The 24,435-nt window shown below is 37.8% G+C and overlaps 1 long non-coding RNA gene across 2 annotated transcripts in view; it reads left to right on the top strand.

Moving 5' to 3' along the window:
- Positions 1–24,435, top strand: part of LOC129643419 (uncharacterized) — a 152,211-nt gene that overhangs the window by 7,689 nt on the left and 120,087 nt on the right. The window contains exon 4 of one of the 2 annotated variants that reach the window (XR_008710301.1): positions 23,189–23,284. The exons of the other annotated variant lie outside the window; for it this stretch is intronic. This is a non-coding gene — a long non-coding RNA (uncharacterized LOC129643419). The remainder of the gene's footprint in view (positions 1–23,188; positions 23,285–24,435) is intronic. 2 annotated transcript variants of the gene reach the window in all.

Below are 24,435 nucleotides of genomic sequence, written 5' to 3'. Positions count from 1 at the left end.
TGTGAAGTACCTAGGATATATTTGTAATCATGAGTTTTGGGGCCACAGTAGATCATGCTTAAAATTGGGTTGAAGGTCATTTCTCATTTTGTATCCTACTCTTCTTGCTAGAACAACTGAGTGTCTTCTGTACGTACTACATTTAGAATTACCATATCCAATAATTTTTTCTGACACCGGCTATTACTAACAGTGCCAGTCTGAATATTGCCAGAGGGGCTTATGTTTCTTGCAGGAAAGTTGGCATTTCATCCAAGGAAGCTTTGCCTTTGCAGATGACAACTACTCGAACATATGTGGCCTGAAGGTTATCCAGTGTTTGGGCACCTGATTTGTTAGACAGTATAGAGCTCCAAGTCATATCACTAAGTTTTTGTTTCTCCTTTGGCTACCATTATTGAAAAGTATTCTCCCGGAAAACTTTTCTGCCAGGCTAAGAGCCACAGATGCTGAGCTTGTGTGATAAAACATTGAAGCCCTTGAGGATATATTGGTGGCTGGAAATGTTGCTAGTGAAATTAATTAAATTTGCATCTTTAAGTATTGTGGTTATTAGATTAGTAGAAATGTGTGCTTAGGGAAAAATTAGTAGTATAATCCTGTTTGTATTCTTTTCTTAACTTCTCTCCTTCATGTTATATTTAAGGATTGCCAGTCAGGGGAACAACCCTTTTTTTCCCCATAATTGAGAACCAACCTTTATTCCCATAATTGCATAGAGACTTCTGTTCCTGTCAATGCCAATAGATTGTCTAGTCCCATTAAGGAAAATGGATCTTTGTTTTTGTGAAAGTTGTAGAAAGAGGTGACTGGAACCTCACAAGTAATGAAGACCAGATAAACGGATTAAACGAAGAAAACCATAAAGAAAAGAATTGATTTATGGTAGTGATTTTTTTGTTTGTCCAAAAAAGTCTCTAATTAAATTTTCTTTTGTGGGAGTAATAGTGAAGGAACCTCTGGAAATTATTTGTGTGTATGTCTGATTTCAGGATATGAATTTTATTATTTTATGTAATTAGCTCATGTACCCTTAGCTCTCACTCACCTGTAGGGCATGTTGTTCAAACTACAAGAGGAAGTAAACCACAATTTTAAATCAACAACTGAAAGAGATGGTGTACCTGGTATAAAAACATTGTACTTCTCATTCTAAGAACTGTTTAATCGTATATCTGTCTAAGACTTGCGGTATGACTGGGGGTAAAAAATCTCAACAGGCATTTACCATATAACTCTGTAGGTAGGTCTGTAGATTTTAGCTATTTTAAAAAATAGATTAATAATAGATTAACTAATTATTGTAATAAGTGAAGTCACTCAGTCATGTCCGAGTCTGTGCGACCCCATTTACTGTAGCCTGCCAGGCTCCTCCATCCATGGGATTTTCCAGGCAAAAATACTGGAGTGGGTTGCCATTTCCTTCTCCACTTTATTGTAATAAAAGTGTCCATAAATAATTGTGTTCAAAGTGATTTACAAAATGTAATTATATGTGTACAAAAAATAGTTTCCTATTAACAAAATTGCAGAGATTTCTTGGTAATTAACCTTATATTGCACATAACCTTTACATATACAAAATGTAAATTATATTTAGCAAGATAGAATTTTTCATATATACTGAGATCTTTTAAAATTGGTCAAGTATGAAACTTCCTTCTATTTGGAATTAATTAAAAATGTTTCTTCTAAATGACACTAGGAGCATACTCACTATTCAGGTTGACCTAAATACTAAGCTAAGAGGACAGAATGGGTTGGCAGGCCATCGAAGCAATCAAATGAAAATTAAACAGTTTTGTCAGCTATAAGGACAGATATTTTATATTAAGCACATTGAATTATTTACAGAAATTTTTACTTTAAATAAAAATTTGAACAGTGTGAGGTTGAGGCTCTATAAATACAACTATTAAATATAATACAAAAATATCAAATGAATACATTTGATAAATCCATGAAGTTACTAGACCAAATTTTAAAAAATAATGGGAAAAATTCCCAAGATATTTTAATTCCTGTTTCTATAAAATCACTTTTTGAACATGAATTGTGATTTATATTTGTGATTTTAATCTACCTTTTCCATTTCTCACCAGGGCCAAATGGTTAATATTGTGTGAAAGGAAAAACTGAATGAACAAAACAGTGGTAAATGTAAACTGAGCTTATTTATATATGACCATTTGGTTTTGAAGCAGTAGAAAAATTATTTTATATATAAATGGTCATTTGTCTGAAAATATTTCTTAGATAAATTAAGAATGGTAATTCTCAAGGTCATAATTTTTTGACAGCATAAAGGAATTCCTTTTTTTTTTTTTTAATGTCCATGTTTCTATAGAGTAGTGAAAAATCAGAAAGAATACTTTAGGAAGAAAATCTTGGAAACAGAATTAGAAGACACTTTAGAAATGATCTAATGACTAGTACAGTTCCCTCAACATGTAAATGGGAAAACTGAGCTATGGTGAGAGACAGGTGCCAAGTTTGTTGACTTTTTTTTAAAACTTGGCAAAACTAATACAATTATGTAAAGTTTAAAAAAAATAAAATTAATTAAAAAAAAAGAAAACAAAACAAAACTTTTTATTATGAAAACATTCTTTACATGCATAAAAGTGAAGTGAATAACAGAGAACTTGGCTTTTCTTTCTAATAATCGCTGGCAAGGTGGCAATACAGCACTTCAAACATGGCTAGTGACACATGTTGAAATGATAATGTTTTGGATATATTGAGTTAAAATGTGATTTAAAATGAATTTCATCTGTTTCTTTTTACTTTCCCAAACATGGCTTCTAGAAAATTTGAAACTACATAAATGACTTACATTATATTTTTATTGGACAGTGCTGGCATAGAGTCCTCATTTACTTATACCTACTTCAGTGGTCATCAATTCATGACACATCTTGTTTCATTTATACCCCGTGAAACTACATGTGGTCAAACTGGTAACCAGTCTCAGCTCTGGCATGGGATGCCTGCTTGTTGTCTAGTGCCCTTTCCTCCTCTACACTTTTCAATTGAAGTCTTGTGTGTGTGTGCTAGTTTCACTATCTCCTAATTAAGATTACATTTCTGAGATTTACTGATTTTGACAGGTTAATAATGCATTCATTCATTTCCTTTACAGACTATTATTTTAATTTAATTGATAGATTCTTAGATCAAATTTCCTATTTACTAAGTTGGACAGGCTTTTTCATAAATCATTGCTTATTCTTCCAAAATCCAGGTCATGTAAGGATAGCAGTAGAGTTAGTGCTTTCTCCACTATGCTTCTCATTTATATTTTTCATGCAAAGTTTCATTATTCACTGAAAGTAGATGTTAAAAATCATAATTGTTCAATAATCAGTAAATATATCCATTGAATGTATACCATGTAAAAAAGCTCAGGGTGTGTGTATGTACCACCCTGTCCCCTATGATCCATCATTCAGAGAGTAGTCATGGGTGGGAAGAAAGAGAAGGAAACATAAATGTGTCTTTGAGGATGCTGGACCTGAAGTGTCAGGGAAAGATCAAAGCAGACATGTCTAAAGATTAGTAAGAGCTGAACTACTGGGAAGAGTTTTTCTATCTAGACGTTCTCTTTAGTGATGACTTTCTGAATCAAAGAGGAAAACATTTGGATAAAACTATTACAGAAATATGCTCTTTCAGGGCATATTTACAATTTTAGTTTCTTCATATGTTTTTATCCTTGTTACAGTTATTTCGGCAAAGTATACTATCTGTATTTTAAAAAACATATTTGTGTTGTTTGGGTGTATGTAAATCATTAATGGAATCTATGTAATATTATGTTTTTAAGCTTAATTACAAACCTGACTTCCACATTTCCACCTTGGAAAATTGAATGAGCTTTATCAAAGAAAATCTGAGAGTTTTGAATTTTTCCTTTTTATTGACGTCAGCACTTAGAGCAGGTGTCTGCTGTTTACCTTCAGGGTGATTTAGGTGGCAATGGTGATGTCAGTTGGTAGGCTGTCTTCTGCAGGCTCCATAGAGCCACATCCCCCTGGAAAAATGACCTGGAAGGACCATGTCGCCTGACTCCCTGGCCCTCTGTCCCCTGGTTATGTGAGGACATTGGGGAAAATCAGTGGGAAATAAAAAGTAGGGAGGTGAGTCTGGGGACCTCTTCACTTTGTTCTGTTCCTGAGGGGTTGCTGAAGGTGGCTGCTGTCCACCTAGCTCCTCTGTCTATGGGTTTTGGTCATCACCACTCAGTCCTTGGTCATCACCACTCAGTCCTCAGAGAAGGTACTGGCACCCCACTCCAGTATACTCTTGCCTGGAAAATCTCATGGACACAGGAGCCTGGTAGGCTGTAGTCCATGGGTTCGCAAAAAGTCGGACACGACTGAGTGACTTCACTTTCACTTTTCACTTTCATGCATTGGAGAAGGAAATGGCAACCCACTCCAGTGTCCTTGCCTGGAGAATCCCAGGGACGGAGGAGCCTGGTAGGCTGCCATCTATGGGGTTGCACAAAGTTGGACATGACTGAAGTGGCTTAGCAGCACTCAGTCCTCTGCAGACTTAGGGTTGCTAACACCTACCTGATAAAAGGCCAGTGAAAGTGAAAGTGTTAGTTGCTGAGTTGTGTCTGATTCTTTGCAGCCCTGTGGACTGTAGCCCACCAGGCCCCTCTGTCCATGGAATTCTTCAGGCAAGAATACTGGAGTGGGTTGCCATGTCCTTCTCCAGGTGATCTTCATAACCTAGGGATTGAAGTTGGGTCTTCTGCATTGCTGGTGGATTCTTTACCGTCTGAGCCACCAGGGAAACCCATTAAAAGGCCAGAGGTACTGTTTATCCCTTCTAGGCTTTCCACCCTTGCACATACATTTATAAATCCTTTTATTAAATTTCCCTTAAACTATCCTAATTTGAATGTGCCATTTGTCTTCCATGGGATTCAAAGTGTATGAGGATTTCTAGCCCTGGCCCTTCATGTTGGAATTCTGGTTTGACCCAGGATGCTCAGCATTCTCACCTCAGAAGCTGAGTTTCTACTTTGAAAAGAAATTAGTGTGTTACTGGAGGTTCTGGTACTTTGAGCACAGGCTATAGAACAAGGATTTCCTCACATTCCTTTCTGTCTATAAATAATAAAATGCTTGCTTTACCAGAATGAAATACAGGACTGACATTCCAGAATGCACTTGAAAACTAAACAGTTCTTCAAGGTATCCTTCAATGAAACTAAGGATTGTAGCGGCAGCTGCGGTCCTGAAGTCAGTACGCTTGGACTTGACTTTAAATCAACGCCACAGACACATTTGGCCTCAAGTTGCTGGCAGTGGCATTAAGTCCTAGTGCACTTAAGAGCTTCAGGTTTCTAATAAGCATTTTCTTCAAAGCAGTGGCTTGATTTGCTCTGTGATTTTTGTCAAGTGTGTATCATATCAAAGGATAAGTGTTTGCCAAAGCCTTTCTTCAGCCACAAAAAGGGGAGTTTTGTTTGAAGAAAGTCAAGTTGTGCTGGCTGGCCCCCGCTGGGAAGATGAAAGAAATGACTGGATTTCCTGTTACCCTGTTGTTGTTGTTTGTATCCCTCAAGTATTTTAATCAACATGAAAGGACTTGTCGCACTGTGAGAGCCATGCAATCTGAGAAAGCCATTCAAAGGCCGCCAAATAGACTTGCAGCTAATAAAGTTGTATTTGTCTGTGGTGTCAAAGACCAGATTTATGGGAGCTGATTAATAAGGACCAGAATACCAGGCATGGAAAGATGGTCAGGAGATTATTTTCCAACTTCATTTCTCCACTGTAGATTCTTGATATGCATTATATACATCGAAAGAAACAACAAGATAAGTTTTAAAAGGCTGGTTTCGGTCTGGCTATAATGTAGCATTGAGACATGATTATGATATAAACTGTATAGGGCATAAGCCCTCTTGGAGGAGGTAGCCATTAACCCCACCATAGAGCCCCCAGAACTTACCCAGGACTGGGAAACAGACTCTTGGAAGGCACAAACAAAACCTTGTGTGCACCAGGACCCAGGAGAAAGGAGCAGTGACCCCAAAAGTGACTGACCTAGACTTTCCTGTGAGTGTCCAGGAGTTTCTGGCAGAGGCATGGGTTGGTGGTGGGTGCTGCAGGATTGGGGGCACTCAGTGCAGGAGTGCATGCATGGGACCTATTGAAGAACCGTTATCTTCATTAACTCTGCCATATCTTGGCCTCAGGTCAAACAATAGGGAGGGACACAGCCCTGCCCATCAATAGAAAATTGGATTAAAGATTTACTGAGCATGACCCCCCCATCAGAGCAAGACCCAGTTCCCTGTCAGTCTCTCCCATCAGGAAGCTTCCATAAGCTCCTTATCCATCAGAACGCCAACAGAATAAAAACCACAATCACAAAAAACTAAACAGACTGATCACATGGACACAGCCTTGTCTAACTCAGTGATACTAGGAGCCATGCGATATAGGGCCACCCAAGATGAATAGGTCATGCTGGAGAGTTCTGACAAAATGTGGTCTACTGGAGAAGGGAATGGCAAACCACTTCAGTATTCTTGGCTTGAGAACCCCATAAAGCGTATGAAAAGGCAAAAAGATAGGACACTGAAAGATGAACTCCCCAGGTTGGTAGGTGCCCAGTATGCTACTGGAGATCAGTTGAGAAATAACTCCAGAAAGAATCAAGAGATGGAGCCAAAGCAAAAACAGAACCCAGTTGTGGATGTGACTGGTGATGGAAGCAAGGTCCAGTGCTATAAAGAGCAGTACTGCATGGGAACCTGGAATGTTAGGTCCATGAATCAAGGCAAATTGGAAGTGGTCAAACAGGAGATGGCAAGAGGGAACATCGACATTTTAGGAATCTGTGAACTAAAATGGACTGCAATGGGTGAATTTAAATCAGATGACCATTGTATCTACTACTGTGGGCAAGAATCCCTTATAAGAAATGGAGTAGTCATCATAGTCAACAAGAGAGTCCAAAATGAAGTACTTGGATGCAATCTCAAAAACGACAGAATGATCTCTGTTCGTTTCCAAGGCAAACCGTTCAGTATCACAATAATCCAAGTCTGTGTCCTGACCAGTAAAGCAGAAGAAGCTGAAGTTGAATGATTCAGTGAAGACCTACAAGACCTTCAAGAACTAACACCCCCAAAAGATACCCTTTTCTTTATAGGGGACTGAAATGCAAAAGTAGGAAGTCAAGAAATAGCTGCAGTAACAGGCAAATTTGGCCTTGGAGTACAGAATGAAGTAGGGCAAAGGCTAGCAGAGTTTTGCCAAGAGAATGCACTGGTCATAGCAAGCACCCTCTTCAACAGCACAAGAGAAGACTCTACACATGGACATCACCAGATGGTCAATACCAAAATCAGATTGATTACATTCTTTGCAGGCAAAGATGGAGAAGTTGTCTATAGTCAGAAAAAAACAAGAACTGGAGCTGACTGTGGCTGAGATCATGAACTCTGTATTGCCAAATTCAGACTTAAGTCATGAATTCCTTATTGCTAAATTCAGACTTAAAATGAAGAAAGTAGAGAAAACCACTAGACCATTCAGGTATGACCTAAATCAAATCCCTTAAGATTATACAGTGGAAGTGAGAAATACATTCAAGGAATTAGATCTGATAGACAGAGTGCCTGAAGAACTATGGACGGAGGTTCGTGACATTGTACAGGAGACAAGGATCAAGACCATCTCCAAGAAAAAATTGCAAAAAGGCAAAATAGTTGTCTGAGGAGGCCTTTCAAATAGCTGAGAAAAGAAGAGAAGCTAAAGGCAAAGGAGAAAAAGAAAGATGTACCCATTTGAATGCAGAGTTCCAGAGAATAGCAGGGAGAGATAAGAAAGCCTTCCTCAGTGATCAGTGCAAAGAAATAGAGGAAAACAATAGAATGGGAAAGACTAGAGACCTCTTCAAGAAAATTAGAGATATCAAGGGAACATTTCATGCAAAGATGGGCCCAGTAAAGGACAGAAATGGTATGGACCTAACAGAAGCAGAAGATATTAAGAAGAAGTGGCAAGAATACACAGAAGAACTGTACAAAAATCTTTATGACCCAGATAACTGCAATGGTGGGATGACTCACCTAGAGCTAGGCACCCTGGAATGCTAAATAAAGTGAGCCTTAGGAAGCAGCACTAGAAACAAAGCTAGTGGAGGTGATAGAATACCTGTTGAACAATTTCAGATCCTAAAAGATGATGATATGAAAGTGCTGCACTCAATATGCCAGCAAATTTGGAAAACTCAGCAGTGGCCACAGGACTGGAAAAGGTCAGTTTTCATTCCAATCCCAAAGAAAGGCAGTGCCAAAGAATGTTCAGACTATTGCACAATTGCACTCATCTCACATTCTAGCAAAGTAATGCTTAAAATTCTCCAAGCCAGGCTTCAACAGTATATGAACTGTGAACTTCAAGATGTTCAAGCTGGTTTTAGAAAAGGCAGAGGAACTGGAGATCAAATTGCCAACATCCTTTGGATCATCAAAAAAGCATGAGAGTTCCAGAAAAACATCTTAATTCTGCTTTATTGACTATGCCAAAGCCTTTGACTGTGTGGATCACAGCAAATGATGGAAGATTCTTAAAGAGATGCGAATACCAGACCCCCTGACCTGCCTCCTGAGAAATCTGTATGCAGGTCAAGAAGCAACAGTTAGAAATGGACATGGAACAACAGACTGGTTCCAAATCAGGAAAGGAGTACGTCAAGGCTATATATTGTCACCCTGCTTATTTAACTTATATGCAGAGTACATCATGCAAAATGCCAGGATGGATGAAGCACAAGCTGGAATCAAGATTGTGGGGAGAAATATCAATAACCTCAGATACACAGATGATACCACTCTTATGGCAGAATGTGAAGAAGAACTAAAGAGCCTCTGGAAAAAAGTGAAAGAGGAGAGTTAAAGGCTGACTTAAAATTCAGTATTCAGAAAACAAAGATCATGGCAACTGGTCCCATCACTTCATGGCAAATAGATGGAGAAATAATGGAAACAGTTACAGACTTTATTTTCTTAGGCTCCAAAATCACTGCAGATGGTGACTGCTCCATGAAATTAAAAGACTTGCTCCTTGGAAGAGAAGCTATGACCAGCCTAGACAGCATATTAAAAAGCAGAGACATTTCTTTGCCAACAAAAGTCTGTTTAGTCAAAGTTAACAGCTTTTCCAGTAGTCATATACGGATGTGAGAGCTGGACTGTAGGGAGAGCTGAGCAGCGAAGAATTGATGCTTTTGAAGTATGGTGTTAGAGAATACTCTTCAGAGTCTCTTGGACTGCAAAGAGATCCAACCAGTCCATCCTAAAGGAAATTGGTCCTGAATATTCATTGGAAGGACAGATGCTGAAGCTGAAACTCCAATACTTTGGCCACCTGTTGTGAAAAACTGACTCATTTGAAAAGACCCTGATGCTTGTAAAGATTGAAGGTGGGAGGAGAAGGGGATGACTGAGGATGAGATGGTTGGATGGCATCACTGATTCGATAGACATGAGTCTGAGGAAGCTCTGGGAGTTGGTGATGGACAAGGAAGCCTGGCATGTTGTAGTCCATGGAGTCTTAAAGAGTTGGACACAACTGAGCAACTGAACTGAACTGAAATTTTATGCATGTACATGACCTAATGAATTTAGAATAATGATTTCCAATTGAAATTACTTTATTAATGATAATGATATATGCAGTGTCTAAATTTATTTATTTTAATTTATTCTATATTCTTGTTGTCATTCTATATATGTCTGAGAAGTGAAAGTGGAAGTCAGTCAGTTGTGTGATTCTTTGCGACCCCCATGGACTCTACAGTCCATGGAATACTCCAGGCCAAAATACTGGGGTTTGTAGCCTTTCCATTCTCCAGGTGATCTTCCCAATCCAGGAATTGAACCCAGGTCTCCTGCATTGCAGGCAGATTCTTTACTATCAGAGCCACAAGGGAAGCCCATATACATATGTATGTATATACATATATATTGATATATTTTTGTTATTTTTGAGCCTTTAAATATTCTATTACAGTGATCATGTGACAGTGCTTGTGCCCTTAAAAAAAAGAGAGAGAGAGGTAAAGAAAAAAGGAAGAAGTACCACCTTATTTTTTTTAATATAATTTATAATTGCCAGTTAGGAAATTAACTGTATGGTATATTCTTATTCAAATGAAGCAAAACTCAAATTTTTCTCATTGTCAGTTCTTGAGACAAGAGTGAAGTATGGCATTATTATAATTGCTCTCAGAAAGTTGAATCGTGTCACTTGATGAGGGCAAAAATGTAAGAATACCACCCCTACTCTGTATTTCGTTTTGAGTCTCATCTTTTCTTGTTCTTATTTTTTATGTCTTGTCTTATTTTCTTTTCTTCCTATTTAAAAAAAAATTATGCAAGAAGTTAATCATATTCCTTGTCATCGTTTAGTTGCTAAGTCACATCCAGCACTTGTGACCCCATGGGCTGTAGCAGGTTTCCCTGTCCTTCATGGTCTCCCAGAGTTTGCTAAAAACTCGTGTCCCTTGAGTTGGAAATGCCATCCAGTTAACTATCTCATCCTCTGTTACCTCCTTCTCCTCTTGCCCTCATGCTTTCCCAGCATCAGAATATTTTCCAGTGAATCAGCTCTTTGCATTGGGTGGCCTCAGTATTGGAGTTTCAGCTGCAGTGTCAGTCCTTCCAATGAATATTCAAGACTGATTTCTTTTAGAATTGACTCGTTTGACTTCGTTGCTGTTCATGAGACTCTCAAGAGTCTTCTCCAGTACCACATTTCAAAAGCATCAATTCTTTGGCACTCAGCCTTCTTCATGGTCCAACTTTCACACCTGTACATGACTACTGCAGAAACCATAGCTTTGACTATTTGGACCTTTGTTGGCAAAGTGCTGTTTCTGCTTTTTAATAAACCTCCTATGTTTTTCATAGCTTTTCTTCCAAGGAGCAAGTGTTTTTTAATTTCGTGGCTGCAGTCACTGTTCTAAGTGATTTTAGAGCCCAAGAAAGTAAAGTCTGTCACTGCTTCCACTTTTTCCCGATCTGTTTAGCGTGAAGTGATGGGAACGGATGCTATGATTTTAGTTTTTTGAATGTAGTTTTAAGCCAGGTTTTTCACTCTTTTCTTTCAGTTTCATCAAGAGACTCTTTAGTTCCTCTTCACTTTCTGCTATATGGTGGTGTCATTGGCATATCTGAGGTTATTGATGTTTCTTCCGGCAATCTTGATTCCAACTTGTGGTTCATCTAGCCTGGCATTTTGCATGATGTACTCTACATAGAAGTTAAATAAGCAGGGTGACAATATATAGCCTTGACATACTCCTTTCCCAGTTTTGATCCAATCCATTGTTCCATGTCTGGTTCTAGCTGTTGCTTCCTGACCTGCATACCATGACCACTTGTTTCTCATGAGGTAGGTAGTTCAGTTCAGTTCAGTCGCTCAGTCATGTCCGACTCTTTGTGACCCCGTGGACTGTAGCACCCCAGGCCTCCCTGTCCATCACCAACTCCCTGAGTTTACTCAAAACTCATGTCCATCTCACCCTCTGTCGTCCCCTTCTCCTCCTGCCTTCAGTCTTTACCAGCATCAGGGTCTTTCCAGCATCAGGGTCTTTTCAAATGAGTCAGTTCTTCGCATCAGGTGGCCAAAGTATTGGAGTTTCAGCTTCAGCATCAGGCCTTCCAATGAGTATTCAGTACTGATTTCCTTTAGGATGGACTGGTTGGATCTCCTTGCAGTCCAAGGGACTCTCAAGAGTCTTCTCCAACACCACAGTTCAAAAGCATCAGTTCTTTGGTACTCAGCTTTATATTGGATGTCTGGTATCCCCATCTCTTAAAGAATTTTCCACAGTTTGTTGTAATCCACACAGTCAAAGGCTTTAGCATAGTCACTGAAGCAGAAGTAGATGTTTTTCTGTAATTCCTTTGCTTATTCTGTGATCCACTGGATGTTGGCAATTTGATCTCTGGTTCTTCTGCCTTTTCTAAATCCAGCTTGTACAGCTGGAGGTTTTCAGTTTATGTACTGCTGAAGCCTATCTTGAAGGATTTTGAGCATTATTTTGCTAGCATGTGAAATAGGCACAATTGTGCAGTAGTTTGAACTTCCTTTGGCATTGCCTTTCTTTGAGATTGGAATGAAAACTAACATTAGTCATATATTCCTTAGTATTTGGATATTCTCAACACTGTTCTGAAAAAAAGTTCCTCTCCTTTTTTATATATTGATTCATTTCTTTTATTCCCATTGTTCAACCCTCTCCTCCACAAAACACAATTCTATTCATATAGTCTTGTAAAATATATATTACTGTTTACATGCATCTATTTTTAATTTATGTAAATGATATTTACATAATATCATTTCATTTTTTTTTTTGTTCTTACATCTTCACTTATTAGCATGTTTTAAGATTTTTCTTGTGGCTGTGTTTAATATAATGTTTGTGGAGAGCAATTACTAATAGCTCCAGAAAAAATAAAGTGGCTGGGCCAAAGCAAAAATGATGCTCAGTTGTGAATGTGTCTGGTGTTGAAAGTAAAATCTGATACTGTAAAGAACAATATTGCATAGGAACCTGGAATGTTAGATCCATGAATCAAGGTAAATTGGACAGGGTCAATCAGAAATGGCAAGAGTGAACATCGACATTTTAGAAATCAGTGAACAAAAATGGATAGGAATTGGCAAATTTAATTCCGATGACTGTTGTATCTATTACTGTGGGCAAGAATAACTTAGAAGAAATGGAATAGCCCTCATAGCCAACAAAAGAGTCCAAAATGCAGTACCTGGGTGCAGCCTCAAAAATGACAGAATGGTCTCAATTTGTTTCCAAGGCAAATCATTCAACACCACAGTAATCCAAGTCTGTGCCCCAACCACTGATTCCGAAGAAGCTGAAGTTGAACAGTTCTGTGAAGACCTAGAAGACCTCCTAGAACTAAACAAACAAAAAAAAGAGATGTCCTTTTCATCATAGGGGACTGGAATGCAAAAGTAGGAAGTCAAGAGATACCCGGAATAATGAAAAGTTTGGCCTTGAAGTACAAAATGAAGCAGGCAAAGGCTGTCAGAGTTTTATCAAGGGAACATGTTCATAATAGCAAACAGCCTTTCCAACAACCCAAGAGACAACTTTACACATGGACAGTGTCAGTTGGTCAATACTGAAATCAGATTGATGATATTCTTTGCACTTGAAGATGGAGAAGCTCTATATAGTAAGCAAAAGGAAGACCTGGAGCTGACTGTGGCTGAGATTGTGAACTCTTTATTGCAAAATTCAGACTTAAATTGAAGAAAATAGGGAAAAACCATCAGGCCATGCAGGTATGATGTAAATAAAATACCTCATGATTATACAGTGGAGGTGATGGATAGATTCAAGGGATTAGATCTTGTAGACAGAGTATGGGTGGAGGTTTATAACATTGAACCTAAATCTAAAGAAAGAGAAATGCAAGAAGGCAAAATGGTTGCCTGAGGGGGCTTTATGTGAAGTGAAATATAAGGGATAAAGGGAAAGATACTTGCAAATGAATGCAGAGTTCCATGGAATAGCAACTATAGATAAGAAAGCCTTCTTAAATCAACAGTGCAAAGAAATAGAGGAAAACAGTAGAATGGGAAACACTGGAGATCTCTTCTAGAAAATTGGAGTATCAAGGGAATATTTCATGCAAGGATGGACATGATAAAGGACAGAAACATTAAGGAAGGACTTAGTAAAAACAGAAGAGATTAAGAAAAGGTGGCAAGAATACACGATGAACTATAAAAATGAACTGTACAAAAAAGGTCTTAATGACCTGGATAACCATGATGGTGTAATGTGATCACTCACCTAGAGCCAGACATCCTGCAGTGTGAAGTCAAGTGGGCCTTAAGAAGCATTACTATGAACAAAGCTAGTGGAGGTGATGGAATTCCAGCTGAACTATTTAAAATCCTAAAAGATGATGCTGTTAAAGTACCACACTCAATATGTCAGCAAATTTGGAAAATAAGGCAATGAAAAGCAGGAGTGTAAAAGGTCAGTTTTCATTCTAGTCTCAAAGAAGGGCCATGTCAGAGAATGTTCAAACTACATCTGTGCTCATTTTAAATGCTGGCAAGGTGATGCTCAAAATCCTTTAAGCTAGGCTTTAGCAGTATGTGAACCTGTATGGCTCACAGATTTGAAAACAAGCTTACAGTATCCAATGGGGAAACAGACAGGGGGGAGGGAGTGGATAAATTAGGAGGTGGAAATCTTGATTTCAGCTTGTGGTTCATCCAGCCTGGCCTATATCATGGTGTACTCTGCATGTAAGTTAAATCAGGAGGGTGACAATGTACAGCTGTGTTGTACTTCTTTCCCAGTTTTGATCCAGTCGGTTGTTCCATGTCCAGCTGTAACTCTTGCTTCTTGACCTGTGTACAGATTTCTCAGGAGGCAAATAAGGTGGTCTGGTATTCCCATCTCTTCAAGAATTTTCCACAGTTTGTTACGATCCACACAGTCAAAAAAGGCATCAGTATAATCAGTGAAGCAGAAGTAGATGTTTTTCTGGAACTCTCTTGCTTCCTTCATGATCCAACTAATGTTGGAGGTTTGATTTCTGGTTCCTCTGCCTCTTTGAAGCCCAGCTAGAACATTTGGAAGTTCGCGGTTCACATACTGCTGAAGCTTAGCTTGAAGGATTTTGAGCATTACCTTGCCAGCATGTGAAATGAGCACAGCTGTAAGGTAGTTTGAACTTTCTAAATTAGTTCATTTGTAAAATTTTTTTTAGATTCCTCATATAAGTGATATCATATGATACTTATCTTTCTCTGTCTGACTTACTTCATCTAGTGTGATAATATAGGTCCATCCATGTTATTGCAAATGGCTTTATTTCACTCTTTTTTATGACTGAGTAATATTCCATTGTGCTTCCAATGTGGCTCAGTCATAAAGAGAGTCTGCTTGTGGGAGATGCAGGTTTGATCCCTGGATTTGAAAGATTCCCTTGAGAAGGAAATGGTAACCCATTGCAGTATTCTTGCCTGGGACATACCATGGATGGCGGAGCCTGGCAGACTATAGTCCATGGGGTTTCAAAAGAGTTGAACATGACTTAATGAATAAATGATGACAATAGCAATATTTTGTTGTATATATGTACCACATCCTCTTTATTCATTCCTCTGTCAGTGGACATTTAGATTGTTTCCATATCTTGGCTATTGTAAATAGTGCTTCACTGAACATTGGGGTGCGTATATCTTTTCGAATTATGGTTTTCTCTGGACACATGCCCAGGGTTGGGATTGCTTGATCATACGGTAGTTTTATTTTTGTTTTTGTAAGCAGCCTCCATACTATTCGCCATAGGGCTGTTAGAGTTTACATTCCTCAATGTAGGAGGGTTCAGTTCAGTTCAGTCACTCAGTTTGATCTTTGCAACCCTACGGACTGTATCACTCCAGGCTTCCCTGTGCATCACCCATTCCAGGAGCTTGATCAGATTCATATCCATTGAGTCAGTGATGCCATCCAACCATCTCATCCTCTGTCGTCCCCTTCTCCTCCTGCTTTCAGTCTTTCCCAGCATCAGGGTCTTTTCCAGTGAATCAGTTCTTTGCATCAGGTGGCCAGACTATTGGAGTTTCAGCTTCAGTATCCATCCTTCCAATGAATATTCAGGACTGATTTCCTCTAGGATGGACTGGGTGGATCTCCTTGCAGTCCAGGGGACTCGGAAGAGTTTTCTCCAGCACCACAGTTCAAAAGCATCAATTCTTCGGCATTCAGCTTTCTTTATAGTACCAACTCTCACATCCATACATGACTGCTGGAAAAACCGTAGCTTTGACTAGATGGACCTTTGTTGGCAAAGTAATATCTCTGATTTTTAATATACTGTCTAAGTTGGTCATAACTTTTCTTCCAAGGAGCAGGGGTCTTTTAATTTCATGGCTGCAGTCACCATCAGCAGTGATTTTGGAGCCCCCCAAAACAAAGTCTCTCACTGTTTCCATTGTTCACCATCTATTTGCCATGAAGTGATGGGACCAGATGCAATGATCTTCGTTTTTTGAATGTGGAGTTTTAAGCCAGCTTTTTCACTCTCCTCTTTTCACTTTTATCCAGAAGCTCTTTAGTTCTTCTTCACTTTCTGCCATAAGGGTGGTATCATCTGCATATCTGAGGTTATTGACATTTCTCCTGCTAATGTTGATTCCAGCTTGTGCTTCATCCAGCCCAGCATTTCTCATGATGCACTCTGCATATAAGTTAAATAAGCAGGGTGACAGTATGCAGCCTTGACGTACTCCTTTTCCAATTTGGAACCAGTCTTTTGTTCCATGTCCGGTTCTAACTGTTGCTCTTGTAGGAGGGTAGAGACTCACTTTAAAACTCTTGGAAAGAAAGGGAGAAGGTAGTATTTTTAGAGTGTAATCTGCTAGCCCCAGGGATACTAAGGCATTGAAGAATGAGTGATGGGAAGTGGAAGGTCAGTTGGATTTTTTTTGAATCTCACCCATCCAGGGTTTTTGGTAGCTCCTTGAAGTTATTTTGTGGATGTTGATGGTGTAGGCCATTATTAACATATGGCTTCTGCAGCCAAGTGGCAAGTAATGATTTTCCCAAACCATCATAAGAGAAAGGAAAAGGCGAAATATAAATATTTTTGTGACCACAGTGTCCAGTTCAGGACAATCTGTAGTCTCATTCATGTTTTCTTACAGTTTTTGTTGTGGTTATTTTTGTTTTGTTATGATACAGTTATCATATATTGTATTGTCTCCTTTAATTTCTGTAATTTTTCAGGGGGAGTCCAGTGGGAACCTTCTGACAGTTTTTCTGCCTACTGTCCATTTATTCTCAATTTCTCCCTGTTTCTCCCCTTACCTCTCCTTCCTTTGTTTCCCCCCTTCCTCCCTTTTTCCCCCCAAACTCTGGATAAGGGAAGCAGTAAGATGAGACAAAATAAGGATTGGATTTAGCAGCTTTTTTGTTGTCTGCCCATATCCAGTTTTCTAGCCCTGCTAGTTTTCCTAAAATGCTCAGAACCTCAGATCAGGGTTTGAAATGTCCCCAAGAAATTGCTCAGTTTTCTTCTACTGAAGGTGTTAGCCTAGGGAGAAAAGTTGTCATTAACATTGGTGATGTTTAAAAAATTTACTTATTCACTGGTTCTTACCTAAAAGTCTTTGTGAGCTTTTTCTATTCTGCAGTTATTCTGTTGTTATTTTCCTTACCATTTCCTGGGTTTAATTACTTCCATATTCCATATAACTCATATGATCCCAGAATTTTAAGACCCTGGAGTTTTTCATTTGCAGTTGCTTAAAGTACACTTATTTTAAGAGACACCCAAGAATTCCTCAAATGTTCTTGGGAGAAGTTCAGTCTTGTCTTTTTTCTTCATAAAATCCAGAATTCTTAAGAACTGGTTGGCAATTATCATATTTTTAGTGACAGTTTCCTTCCTTCTTAGAAAATTTCAGTTGTCTATGGTTTTCTCTGGATGGGATTAAAGATGAACTTCTTCCCGGTCCTTTTAGATTTTTTGTATTTTTAAATATTCCCTAGTGAGCTAGTTTAATAATAAAACATATAAGAAAAGGCATTCAAAATGAGGAAGGATTAAAAAGTAATAAAATAGTAAGAAATGCCTAAAACTTATGAAACTGTTAGTAAACTCTGTCACTGTTCTACATTTCTCCAAATTCAGAGACTTGATCATGTAGACATCTGGAAGCAAAATTACTTTTCAAGTCATTCTACAAGTAAAATCTATATGAGTTTTTCTATTTATACTTTACATAAACTGTGTTAAAGATGAAAAACAGATAATGTTTTAATATATGATTCCTGAAAAAGATTTAATTGTAGTAAATAATACCAAAGGTTTTCACCTCTTCACTTGAATCAATATATAGAATTGTTTGTTAAATATCAGCTAGTGTAGTGATGTGCCTGGACATCAGGCTTTTTTTTTTTTCTTGCAGGAACAATTGAAAGCAATAAAAATAAAACATCTGTGTACTTTACATAGAGGAAAGGGGAGATAAGATTTTCCCTTGGACCTTCAGAGTAGAAATTGCCATGCAAAGACCTGAGATTTAAAGCATCAAAAATTGTTCTTTTCAGCTATTAAAATTTTGTCTCTTGGGCTTCCAGACTAAATACAGTTGGACCTCTCCATAAAACTGAAATGGTTCTGTAATGAGGATAAGTGGCAACTATTTAACGTATATGTCTCCTTTGGTACAGATATATACAACACTTTCATTTGGACATATATTGCTAATGTTTTACTCTGAAACCTTGTATTTCTTCATACATTTGATTCACCATATGCCTTTGATGACAGTCCAGTCTTAGAGCATTGCTTCTTATAGGGTTTGAGAAGTCTAATTAAGCTAAAATTTTAGATTAAGTCTGTAATGCATTTAGATTTCTCATGAGATTCTAATCCAGTTTACAAAATGTTTCCAGATGTACGGTCCAGTTCCAGATCAGTTTTTATGTATGTGAAGAAATCTTAATGCTTAAATTATAAAAATATATTATTTATATTCTTCATTGTGAAAGTTACATTAAGGACGTCATCTTGAAATTATTAAGAACATCGTTAATTGTACAGAGTAATTTTAAACATTTTGCATTTGTGTTCAAAACTAGGAAGCATAATCTTTGAAAATGTATGCCCCATACATTAACCTTAGAAATTTATGATATTTAAACTTATTCTAGTTTTTTATCGTATCTTCAGAGATGAATTGCACTGTGTTGCACAGAACTGGGGGACAGAGCTTGTACAGCAAATTTGTAATTTTAGGCAATGTATCTTTGCATCTAATTCTTTGATTCTGAATGCTTCCTAAATTCATTGTTCATTTATTTAAGAATGGGTCAGATATGCTGCTGGAAATCAGGAACATAAATATGAATGGGACAAAGAAAATTCTAAGGATTTAACACAAAAACTGTTAGAACTGATAAGCGAATTCAGCAAGGTAGCAGGATACGAGATTAACATACAGAGATGGGTTGTGTTTCTTTACAGTAGCAATGAAATATCAGAAAGGGAATGTAAATAATAACTTTTAAAATCACATACAAAATAAAAAATAAATACTTAGGAATAAACTTCACCAAGGAGGTGAAACACATGCTGAGAACTGCAAAACATTAATAAAGGAAGTTGAAGATGATTCAAAGACGAAGAATGACACCCCATACTCTTAGATTGGAAGAATTAATATTGTTAAAAAGGTCATGCTGCCCAAAGCAATATAGCGATTTAATGCAATACCTATCAAAATATCCATGACATTTTTCACAGAACTAGAACAAATAATCCTAAAATTTATATGGAACCATAAAAACAATCCTGAGGAAAAAGAACAAAGCTGGAGGCATAACTGTCCCAAACAATATTACAGTGTTACAAAGCTACAGTAATAAAAACACTGTGGTATTGGTGCGGAAACAGACATATGGATCATGGGATCCATGGGATCCATGGGAACATAATAGCCCAGAAATAAACCCACACACCTATGACAATTAATCTTCAACAAAGGAGGCAAGAATACACAATGGGGAAAAGACAAAGTCTTCAGCGGGTGGTGTTGGGAAAGTTGGACAGATGCATATAAATCAGTGAAACTAGAATACGCTCTCACACCACCATACACAGAAATAAACTCAAAAGTTATTTAAAGACTTAACAAATATAAGACAAGACACCATGAAACTCTAAGAAGAGAACACAGGAGAAACATTCTCTGACATAAATTGTACCAATGTTTTCTTAGGTCAGTCTCCCAAGGCAGTAGAAATAAAAGCAAAAGTAAACAAATGGGACCTAATCAAACTTACAGGCTTTTGTACAACAAAGGAAATCATAAACCAAACAAAAACACATTCTACAGATTAGGAGAAGATATTTGCAAATGACCAGTGCTTAATATGGAGAAGGCAATGGCACCCCACTCCAGTACTTTCGCCTGGAAAACCCCATGGATGGAGGAGCCTGTTAGGCTACGGTCCATTGGGTCGCTAAGAGTCAGACACGACTGAGCAACTTCACTTTCACTTTTCACTTTCATGCATTGAAGAAGGAAATGGCAACCCACTCCAGTGTTCTTGCCTGGAGAATCCCAGGGACAGGGGAGCCTGGCGGGCTGCCGTGTATGGGGTTGCACAGAGTCAGACACGACTGAAATGACTTAGCAGCAGCAGCAGAGCAGCAGCAGCAGTGCCTAATATAAAAACAGCCCCTACAGTTCAATAACAAAAATCAAAGCAATCGAAAAATGAGCAGAAGACCTAAATAGACATTTCTTCAAGGAAGACATATAGATGGCTAGTAGACATGTGAAAAGATGCTCTTCATCACTGATTATTAGAAAAATGAAAACCAAAATCAAATGAGTTAGTTGTAGTTCTGATACCAGTCAGAATGGGCATCATTTAAAAATTGACAATTAATGCTGGAAGGAGTGTAGAGAAAGAGAACCCTTTACAGCTGTTGGTAGGAATGTAAATTGGTGCAGCCACTGTGGAAAACAGTATGGAGCTCAGTATAATCCAGCAATCCCTCTCCTGGGTGTATAGCATGACAAAACTATAATTTGAAAAGATACATGCCCCCCAATGTGCATAGCAGCGCTATTTACAATAGCCAAGACTTGGAAACAACATATAGTCCAATGATAGATAAATGGATAAAGAAGATGTGGTGTGGATATATGCATATATGTGTATGTATATGAAATATATATATAATATTACCCAGTCATTAAAAAGAATGAAATAATGCCTTTTGCAGCAACATGGATGGAACTAGAGATTATCATACTAAGTGAAGTAAGTCAGAAAGAAAAAGACAAATACTATATAATATCACTTAAATGTGAAATCTAAAATACGACACACACACACAAAAAAAATACGACACAAAACTTATCTATGAAACAAAAATGGACTTACACATATTGAGAGCAGGCTTGTGGTTGCCAAGGTGGAGGTGTTGGGGAAAAGAAGGATGGGGAGTTTGGGCCTAGCAGATGCAAACTATTATATATAGGATGGATAAATAACAATAGCCTACCTTATAGCACAGGGAAGTATATTCCATATGTTTTGATAAACCATAATGGAAAAGAATATAAAAAAGAATATATATATATATATATATGTATGTATGTATAACTGAGTCACTTTGCTGTACAGCAGAAATTAAACACAACATTGTAAGTTAACTACACTTCAATAAAATAAAAATGAATGGAAGAATGATCTGAAAGAGCTCACAGTCTGGTAGAGGATTCAGAAACATAAACACATCTTAAGAGATGAATATGTGTGTGTTTAGTTGCTCAGTTGTGTCTGACTCTACAGTCTACTCCATAGACTGTAGCCCACCAGGCTCCTCCATCCATGGGATTTTCCAGGCAAGAATACTGGAGTGGGTTGCCATTCCCTTCTCCAGGGGATCTTCCCAACCCAGAGATCGAACCCAGGTCTCCCACATTGCAGGCAGACTCTTTGCCATCTGAGCCATCAGGGAAACTTCAGAGATGAATAGGATGTAACAAAGTGAATATTGAGGGGGAAAAAAAAGCTTTGAGAAAAAAAGGAAACCTCTCTAAGCAGAAGGTTCAGTGTTAGCCAGAGTGTGAGTGTGGTAACAGCATGGGCAATTTCAAGAAGTTCTGTGTCTCCAGTGAATAAAATGTAATGTCACTAGTGACAGTAGATCAAGCTGGAAAATCAGGCAGCAAAAAGTGCAGCAAGACCTTTCTTACTTGACTTGAAGTTTTCCTGCAGTGGGAAGCAAGGCACATGCTTTTAAGAGAGTGTAGTAATTTGGGCTGAACAGAGAATTGCTTTTAGGTTATAAAGACATGAGTCTCACATACAGCTAAGCACATCCCTGTATGGGAACATCCCCGTGAAAAATGAGTGCTTATGGTCATCATAATAAATCCAAAAGAATGTTTATTAAATCCCTGTCCATAACAGCTTCAAACTGAAATGACTAGAATCTCTATCATAGATAAATATATTGAGGGCATATTCATGCATAGAGTACATCCATGGAACAAACAAACTAGAATAACTATGTGGATACATTTCTACAGATGCAGCTATATGGATGAATCTCAGGGGTATAAGGTGGAACCAAATGAACCAGACACAAAGGAGAACATATTATATAATCCCATATTTATGAAATTCATGAATAGTGAAAGCATAGCTTTTTTCATAGAAGTTAGGTTAGTTTGGGGAAGGGTATTGACTGTGAGGGAGAATGAGGGAGCATTTTGGATACTAAAGATGTTCAGTATTATATCAGCAACTACATGGATGTAGATGCAAAATTCATAAATTCAGTGTGCTATATATACTGTGAGCTTTTCCCCATGTATTTTGCATCTTAATACAAGTTTTCAAAAACATGTTAGTCAGTGGAAATTGTTGGACTTACTTGAAAAGTAGTCTATTTTTCCTTTGTATTTCGTTAGTGCTTGTGTGCATATGTGTCATAATAGAAGGAACATTGGACTTTGTGTCAAATAATTGCAATTAAACAGTAGCTCAGCTTAGTATTGGTGAGATTTTGTGCAAATAATTTAGCCTCTTGGAGCTTCATTTTTCTCTCTGTAACATGGAGATAGTAATAATATTTCATAGGATTGCTACAATAACTGAATAAGACACAGTTTTAGTTTTTTTTAAAAAACAGAGAAAGCCCAGGGTGAGGAAGGAAAATAAACTTCAAAATTTACCAAGGACAATTTATACTAGTTTGCTTAAAATTTGTTCTTTGTTTACATCTTCCTAGGATGAACACTTTTTCTTTACTTTCTTCTTCTTTCCTTTTTATAATAGAATTCTAATTATAAAAATTTAATGACTAAAGGGTGCAATGGTAGGCTATTAAAGTTACCAGAGAGGCTGACATAAAATAGGAAGTGAAAGTACAGAAAATAGAAAAACAGTGGATGCTTAACAGTAGAGACATTCTTTGAGGGGGTAGGATGCAATGCTAGCTAGCAGCATTGAATCAAATGACATTGTCCAGAAAAGTAAAATTTGTTAAAACAGTTGGACGTAGGGGAAAAGCCGACATCCATCCTGCTACAGCTCACAAACCATGTCATTTTATTTGTTTCAGATTTTTTGTAACATGAGATGTAACCCCATCAAGGAGCTGTGCTACCACTGAAGATTATGTATATTTTCTTAAAGATCTTTTCCTCAGACTTTAAAGGTACAAGTAGGCATGAGTGAGTAGACATCACTATACAGATTGATGTGTATATCGAGGCTGTTTGATTAGACAGGAAAGAAATATATTTTTAACATTTTTCAAAGCAATTTTGTCTTTCAGACAAGTGTTCAGATCTGTGACATTTGGAGAAATGTGTGTGCAGTATGAAAAATAATGATGTGTTGACAGGAAATAATCATTACATCAAAATTACCCTTAAAATTCCCAAACAATAACAATTCCACTTTCATTAGATACAGTTAATGCTTAAAATGACATTAATCTGGAGAATGATTTATAGGGAAAAAATTTACAGTTTCAGATATAAGCAATTAAAAGAAGTTACAATTTCTTTTCTGTATAATTGCTTGGCTTCCCAGGTTGCACTAGTGGTGAAGAGCCTGCCTACCAGTGCAGGAGATGTAAGAGATGTGGGTTCCATCCCTGGGCCCAGAAGATCCCTGGAGAAGGGCATGGCAACCCACTCCAGTATTCTTGTCTGGAGGATCCTATGGACAGAGGAGCCTGGTGGGCTACGGTCCATAGGGTTGCAAAGAGTCAGACACAACTGAAACGACTCCACTTGGATGCACATAACTGCTTTCCAGAACTGAAACTACCTTAAAAATCCAACATGAAGAGTCCCCATTTTAGAATAAATTCTAGGATTTATTGTTTTAAATAATGAGCCAGAGAGAAGTACAGACTTTTCATTCATCAAGTATTTGCAAGATGCTGGGGATATGGTATGGAAGAACGAAACTCCCTGACCTCAAGGAAATTGCATCAAAGAGGTGGTAACAGGCTGTCTTGCTGTCCAATGATGGGCGAGAGATTGTCCACCCTTTCTTATACAGTGACTTACTGCCCCTCCTAGGATGCACAAATAAAGGAAATAAAGTAGCAACAGGAAGGAGCTTATGTTACTAGCTTATTAAATACCATAACACTTTGAGCACTGTATAAATAATATTTGCATGTAAATTATATATGTAATGGACTATTTTCCAGCTTTCCAACACTCTTTTAATATTCAGTATTATTTTTCAATATTGGCAACAAAACAAAACTTAAACTTCCATTGCAGCTAACTATGGAAATTGCAGTGCATTAATGTGATTTCCAAGAGTTTCCATTGTGGAAAGAAGAGA

Source organism: Bubalus kerabau, chromosome 2 (genome assembly GCF_029407905.1).
Source record: "Bubalus kerabau isolate K-KA32 ecotype Philippines breed swamp buffalo chromosome 2, PCC_UOA_SB_1v2, whole genome shotgun sequence".
Classification (NCBI taxonomy): domain Eukaryota; kingdom Metazoa; phylum Chordata; class Mammalia; order Artiodactyla; family Bovidae; genus Bubalus; species Bubalus kerabau.
Note: the sequence above shows the minus strand (reverse complement) of the source record. Positions and strands in the feature narration are given on the sequence as shown.